The sequence below is a fragment of the Ochlerotatus camptorhynchus genome, unplaced genomic scaffold (assembly GCF_037179485.1).
Source record: "Ochlerotatus camptorhynchus isolate MF236.1 unplaced genomic scaffold, CSIRO-AGI_Acam_v1.1 ptg000261l, whole genome shotgun sequence".
In the NCBI taxonomy this organism is placed as follows: domain Eukaryota; kingdom Metazoa; phylum Arthropoda; class Insecta; order Diptera; family Culicidae; genus Ochlerotatus; species Ochlerotatus camptorhynchus.
In genome coordinates, this window is record NW_027040751.1 from 32893 (window position 1) to 41189 (window position 8297).

Here is an 8297-nt window from a genome sequence, read left to right on the forward strand (position 1 = left end):
ACATTTCGAGTATGAGAGAGTGATTGCAGTTTGCTCAAAAGTGCCTGAGTAAAATGCAAGTATTTTCGATGATTACCCGTAGTTGTTACAGTGAAGATATACACACATATTCTCGTTTATGTCTGGACGTGTTTGCCATACAGAAACATTTTTATTTGATTTTGTGTGGTGGATGGGTTTCGGGCGTGGACAGGCATATGGGCGATAATATTAAGTTTACGTTAGGATAACGTTGAAACATTGAGAAATGTATCGCTTCAGTTTAAGAAGCACTTCACTTCGCAACCGATGAACCATTCTGACGGCCCACATTGCCGTGCAGGCGCCGTGTGTTGGCAGGGTCCAATATTGGACAGTTTGACGTTTATAAAGTACCATCAGTTAAAACTGTATTTTTGAACTTTATCTCTATACATTCTTAGATGTTTCTTAGTAGATTATCATGTTGGTGTAAGCTGATTCAAAGAGTAAATGGTATTAACATTGAGCTGTCCATAGTTGGGCGTTGTTGAACTTCTGGTACTTGCACAACATTTCATCTGAATACCAAAGTAACCATATAATCACAAAATAGCTTTAGGTGTGGGTTCAGAGTGGTACAATGTCACTGAGATATGGTTAGTTGGGTATTCAGATGAAACTATTACTTTAAAAAACTAATCCTGGTTGTATCTCTTTTTCGTTTTTTCGTTTGCATGTAACACTGTTTGATATTACTAACCGCACCGAGCCTTCATTCCGGGTGGTGAGCGAACCTGAAGAAGAAGAAGAAGACCATAAACCCCTTCTCGGAACGAGTGTTTTGTTAGTGGACCTGGTCTGCTATTCAAGGTTGGACTCTGTGATGATAAGTATCACATAACAGGTAAAGTAGGCAGCACCATCTTTATCGAAATGTAAGTATTATTGACAATAATCATAACTAGATTATATACAATACAATAATACAATAAGTATTATTGATAATTATTATAACTAAATGAAACATAAATGCATATTCATCAGCACTCATTCTCTACCAATTCTGTTTTTCAATACCTTTTTCTCTCCTTTCTCTTATCCTTCATCTATGCATCTACGCTTCTATGTTAAGGATCACCTAAACCCTCATTCAATATTCGGCTGATTTCAATCGACTCGCATAAGTCATTATCTAAGAGCCATCTCATCTTTATCTATCTGATTGCACTGGCGACCAGGCTCAATGCCCCCTCCAGCATGACACAATAACAATAACAATAAAAATAATTTAACCTTTTGAACTTTTGTCCATTTCAACCTTGTGCATTCGACCTTTTGTCACTTCAAATTTAATTCGAACCTGTATCCATTCGACCAATTTTCGCCCAGTCCTTTTATTGCTGCTTTCGGGTCATACGCTTGGGGCAGGAATTTATCCGATGTCCCTCCGTCTTACAAAGGAAACACACATTTTTGTTCCCTTGGTAGAATGTTCCCCTTTCGATTGAGGAAATGCAACGAGTTGGGAATCTATTTTTTTACATCCATTTATCTTCGCACACCTGTAAGCACAGACAAACAGACATAACACATTGAATATTTCTCATTGTAAAACATCGTCGCTACACTGTGGTGGGTAGTACAGATGGCGGCAAGATAACAGATGGGGGTAGAGTGTAAACGTCGAACGCAAGGGAATTGACTATAGGTGGCAGTACTACCAACTGAGATACTTTTAAATTGACCGTTAAATGCTTGTCTGTTTGTCTGTACTGTAAGTATATTGAAGCCAAAGGTAGCTGCACTCCAAAAAATATTCACGTTGATGCTACGTGAAAAATCACGTAACCCCTTAAACACCCCACTTCAATTATTTTCACGTGCCGCAGACCAATGTCAAATGCAATTTTGATAACATTCGATTTTCATGTCGGTTGATACTACGGGAATTTCGCGTAAAAAGGAATGTGATAAGCATGTACACTCTACAAAGTATACACGTTCAACCTACGTGAAAAATCAAGTAGCTATTTCGATTACTTCAACTTCCATTTTTACATGATGGTAGTGAAATTGACAAACATATCATGTAAATGTAAGTTAAGTGGAAATCACGTAAAATTTACCGTACTGTTCAAGTTGACCACTAAATGGGAATATTTTTTGGCTACATGACATTAACGTAAATATTACGTGAAAAGTAGTATGGACGAAAGCTACCTATGTTTTCACGTAGATCGGACGTGCATATTTTTTGGAGTGTGGAAATCGCTCCCGTACTACACGCTTTACATCACCGTACTTCCGTAGCACCAATACTAGATTATCCGGGACTTCTTATGGTAGGTCGTAAACTCTCACGTACTGAACAGTTGGAAAGTTAATTGTTCACGGTTGTTTAGCAAACAAAGCATCGAATCGTCTGATTTGAACATTTTACACCATAGATTTTTCCTCCGCTATGCAATATGTAGCGATCATCTGAGTGGGGTCCGAATCCAGCGATTTCACAAAATTTGCAATGTCTCCCATTGATGGTTTCCCCGATCGATGTGGCAAGCTGAATCTGATCGTCAGTTGTATTTCCACCGATATCTTCACTAGTTGTTTGCTTCCAACGGGTTAACAGCAAAAGCGAACGAAATTCAAAAAATGAGCAAGCACTGCAATAAGTGGCTGTTCATTAACTACGAAGGAAGTTTTTTTGGGATTCTTGAGCCCCCTCCCCCTGCGTAGACAATTGTCCATACATTTTTTTTTAATTTGTAAAGGCCGTGGATGATTGCCAACCCCCTCCACCCTGCGTAGTTTATGAACAGTCCCTAATGAGTTGCTATCGAAAACAGACTATCGCATGACACGCACCAAATAAAAAAAAACACAACTGCTTGTGTCAACAGCTTCGAGCCACCTGAAAAACTAAACCTTATCTAAGTATAAAGGGAATTAATCGCTGCAATTGTGGATTGCAACGATTTTTGCCTCTATCGACAACCAATAATAACATGCACTTGCCATATTTTTTACTTTCATTTATGACATAGCACATTTTTGTGAGGGTACCACACCACTGAAAGCAACGCGGCATGGGCCATGATTTTTTAAACGTTTGTATGGGACTGCCAATCTAAATCTAAAAGCATAAATAGATGTACCGTCCGGGTTTTTTTTCAGTGCTAGGTACTGAAATCTGTGATAGGGAAATCACTTTTTTCCCACCACAGAAATGCCCCGTTTTCTTATACAAAATGATAGAGGTACTTTCCCAAAACGCACAAAAACAACAAAAAAGAAAAATTTAGTAATTTTTTTCTCAATCGGTAACTAAAAGATGTATCGAGAATTGATTGGAGAGATTTCAAGCTAAAATATACTGATCGCGAGATACCTTAAGTGGTGCTCCGGAAAATGGTTTTCCGAGAAACGGGGCTAAAACTATCGAATTCATTAAAAAAAGTTTTTGAATAAAATTAATAGTAATTGTTTTTCAGTTGCGAAACACCTGTGTTGTATGGGCAGGAAAGGGTTAATTTTTGTATTAGTCTAAAACCTCTCAAAAACGGCCTACCTACGTAGTTTATGGACAGCTCCTTGGTTTCGTTCATACCTCACGGAGCGCCAACTGACAATAACTTTGGGTTAGAGTCGGTGTATAATGAGTCACGCCAAGAGTGAAGCCAAGAGTGAAGCCAAGTCTACCTATTGAACTGTCAAACCGGCTACCTATAGACGAGTGCACGGGTGAACTTTTGTTCATCTACTGAAAAAAAATTGACACAACAGCGGGGCCCTGTTTACTATCACTGAACTAACGAGAAACGTAAATTTCACCTGAAAAATCAGGTAACCTTTCAAAAATAGAAATCCAATAAGAATTACATGCTACACATAAATATCAATAGCATGGTAATGAATTCCACTAGATTCACTGATGGAGTTCAAGTGTTATACAGATAAATGTTAAGTGAAGTTCACGTAAATTTTAAGTGACCTCATGATGTGAAAACTGTTTTTGCGTATTTGTTAGTTCAAAATGGCGCCGGTTGAAAATATGTGATTTTTGTTACTAGGAGATTGGGGATTTTTAATGTTTGTGAGCGTAAGTTTGATTAATATCAATATATGAATCCTGATTTTCAATATCCAAAATAAATTGAAGAGCGTAAAATCGGATTGAGCAGTCCTCACAAGCTTAATCGCCGAACTACAGGAGTGCTTACAACAAAAAGACGTCTATTGGAGACATGATGTCCTTTTCGAAGTCATCAGTTGTTGGAGGAAAATAAATGTAAGGATCAAACTTAATGTTTTAAATAAACCAATAACCAACTTTAACTTTATTCAGAAGCAGCAATTATTATAGAGCATTGAGGAGCAAACAAATGCAGAACGATCAACTTAACAACAACCTGTTGCACTGGGTATAGATTTAAGAATAGGTTTGATACTCACGATAGTTACTAAAAAGAACAATTTTATGTTGATTATAATAAAGTAAAAATTCAACAAATAAGTTAAATTTTATTTAAAAAAAATCCGGATGATATAATGCAATACCACTGCATTAAAACACATGAAACATACCACAAATTCACATAAATATTACTACAAAATCCTGTGACGATTACTAAACAATTCACGTAACTTTTAAGTTAAGCTAATTTAGAGATCATCGGAACGTCCGATAAAATTTACGTGAAAATCACTTGATTTTCATATGAATCACTTGAAACAACATTTCATTCCCAAAACACGTAATATTCACCTGAAAAGTACGATGGAAAATATTTACGTACCTTTTCAGGTGAATATTACGTGAATTTTATTTGCAGTGTAAAAATGAACACATGAATACTGCTCGCGCAACATTCAAAAAGGGCCTATCAACTTTTGTAAATAATTTGCTAGGTCCTTTCCACGAGAACCGAAGTACGTCCACGCAAACCAAGAGCATTATCGGGAAGGGGATAATTTCCCCTACCCGATGGTGTTGTTAGTTTGCGTGAGCGTATTCGGTTCGCGCGAAAAAGGCTTAACAAGTTTTGTGTACATAAGTTGATAGACCCGTTTCAAATGTTACGTGAGTATTATTCATGTGTTCATTTTTAGTAAACAGGGCCCCGCTGTTGTGTCACTTTTTGTCGAGTGAGTGAACTCAAATCCATCCGTGCACTCGTCAATCGTGCAAAGTAAATAAACATTACGATGCTATGAAAGGTCCACGAAAGGTATTGCAATATAATATAAAATATAATCGAAAAAATGAGCATAAACACGCAGTGAGCGTTAAATTGTCATGGGATACGCTCAGTAATGATTAGTAATGAGAATTTCTACTTTTTTTGTAAAGATAATTTGACAAAATCACTGATATAATGATTTACTACAGCCGTAATATTTTTTCTCTCGCTAGAAGTCATTTGAAGTTGTTGTAGAAGTCCTCTGTTGCCAAGTGAAAATAATGGGAATGTTTCGAAAACTGTGATGCAAGTTAAACTATTTTTCTCTTGGCGTGACTCATTATACACCGACTCTACTTTGGGTACTTATCGCTCAGCAAACTTCTGCGCTAAGTCCAGTATACCTCAGGGTGATTGTGCTACATTTCCCCGAATGTCGTTTCCCCGAATGTCACTTCCCCGAACGCCATTTCCCCTAATCCCAGACAAACATGTACCCCATTTCCCCGAATTTCATTTCTCGAATGTAATTTCCTCGAATGAAATCCAAAAATTTATAATATACTTTGACTGTATTACATTTCTAAGGTTGGTTTCGCGAGCATTAAGAAGACATCTTTGAATATTGCAACAATTAACCTTAAAATAACAGCTCAGAAGTGAAAATATGTGTTCAAAGTTAATTAATGGGGCGAGAGTTTTAGTTTTAGTGAGGTTTGACAGATTGGTAATAAATGTATAGGAGATTTTCCCTTCTTTTTAAATTTATTTAGGAGATTTTCAGCCGTAGACGTATTTTATCCTTCTTTTATAAATGTTTTTTCGAAAACTTTCTCAAAACTTGTGAGATTGACGGTTTGAAAAATTGGTAATGAATTTTGAGGAAATTTTTCCCTTTTTTATAAACGAGCAGTCTTCCGAGAACTTTGAAAATAATTGTGAGGTCGAAAATTGATAACATAGTTTTACGAGATTTTTTCTTTATAAATTCAAATCGAGGAATTTGGCAAAACTTGTGAGATATATGATTTGACAATTGAATCGAGGAATGCTGTGAGTTTTACACTCACAACTACTGACAACATAGCGCAACTTTCTATGGACAAAAAGTTAAACCGAAAAATAATGTATGCAGATTTCAACATTTTTATTAAATTTTCGTTTGTGGAGGCGAAACGAGAAAAAATATTTGGTAGGGGTGTTGCGCCATAATATAAGCCACCTTCTGTACCAATATTTTTTTTTTGAAAGAGCCAAGAAAAAGGCTCTAATTTAATAAATAAACATTTGCCGGTTTTCTGCGTTCAAAACAAATCGCCATAACTTCTGTTTATTACTGTCACCTGTTGAAATTTGGTTGCAATAATTTCCGAAACAAGTTTTGCTAAATTTCCCGAAAGAACTGCTTATGTAAAAAAGTAGGAATAAAAATATTTTACCATTTTGTCAAACCATAAAAGATCGAAATAAAAGAAGGCAAAATCTCCTTAAAATTTATAACCAATTTGTCAAACCGACGATATTTTGCCAAATTTTTTGTGCTCTTTGGTTTTGGTCTGTCTTTTTGGTTTTGGATTATCATTCTATATATAAAAATGAAAATGCTTTTAACGGCTCAATACATTAATAGGGGAAAGAGGGGCATAGTGAGCATCATGTGCTTTGGTAATGCGTTTCTAGCTACTCGAAGCAAATTAATTGGTAGTTGGGTTAATCTCATAAACCTTCCATTTGCATGACTTGAAATTTAATCTGGTTTGCAATCTGCTCACTATGCTCAAAATATAGTAAGAAAATTGCCAGCAATAACGCTTGGAAATTTCCAAACTTTTTTTTCGGGGATATGACATTCGGGGAAATGGCGTTCGGGGAAGTGACATTCGGGGAAACGACATTCGGGGAAATGTAGCACAATCCTCAGGGTAGCCATCTGGGACCATTGGTATGTCTCCTTTACTTCGACGACGTTCACCATGTCATTCACCAGGGCCACGATTATCGTTTGCAGACTATCTGAAAGTTTTTCTGCGCATCCGCTCCGCTCACTCGCCGACTGCCGTTCTCTCCAAAATCAGATTGACATCTTTGCTGACTGGCGTAGTCTAAACCGACTGGTGGTTAACCCAGCTAAGTGTACAGTTATTACTTCCTCACGCAAGAAACAACCGAATAGGGGAAATGGATGTAATGTCGGCCTAAATGCCCCTAATTTGGGCCCATACATAAATTCAGCAATCGACTAAATTTTCAATAGCGACCAAAAATATCAATTAGTACCGTCCCAATGACGCGTTCATCTAGATAAAATTTGATAAATAGCAGATTTTTAGCGATGGGCCCAATTTTAGATCCATAGGCCAACATTAGAGCCATTTTCCCTATATGTAGTCTGTATAATCTGTACTTTTTTACAACACATCATTCGGAATACTTCTAGTCTGTTGATGCAAATACAACAAATAAACATAGGTCACCCTATTCGGCGTGATGGTGCTGCCATCTTAGGTGTAGCTTCCAGGGATATGCGTTTCTCATTCAGTCGTTGATGGGTTTTTTTCCTTTGTGTTTTCTGTACTGAGTACCAATGCTACTGACGCCAGGAAGGCAGCTCCCACACCTGGACCCTACCTATCGACCCATCAATTCTTGGACCGGGGACCAACTGCTTTACTTTCCTTCCGAAAAAAGCGTCAATTCCAGAACAACATGTGAAAAGGGCATACAAGCTTTTTGTAAACAAACCTTCTTATGCCCTTTTCTCGCCACCCATATGACACCAACGCAAACCTTTAACATCAGCGGGTAGGGGACACTTTCCCCTTCCCGATGATATTGCTGGTTTGCGGGGGCGACCCTCGGTTGGTGAGAAAAGGGCATACAAAGGGTTGTTTACAAAAAGCTTGTATGCCCTTTTCACATGTTGTTCTGGAATTAAGGTGAAAGTGACGTAGTGAGTTAATCAAAATTTCAAAAATGGTTTTCACTGGTCGATGTTTTCCTTCTATTATTTCGCACAAAACGACGAGAGCTTTTTCCAATCTGAAGTGATGTCTCATTTTTTTTTAATTTTTCATTTACTTACTAGGTTACTTTCACCTTAAGGTACGGTATTACAAAGCCGGATGTGGCGGATTCGGCTTTAGAGTTGGACATTTT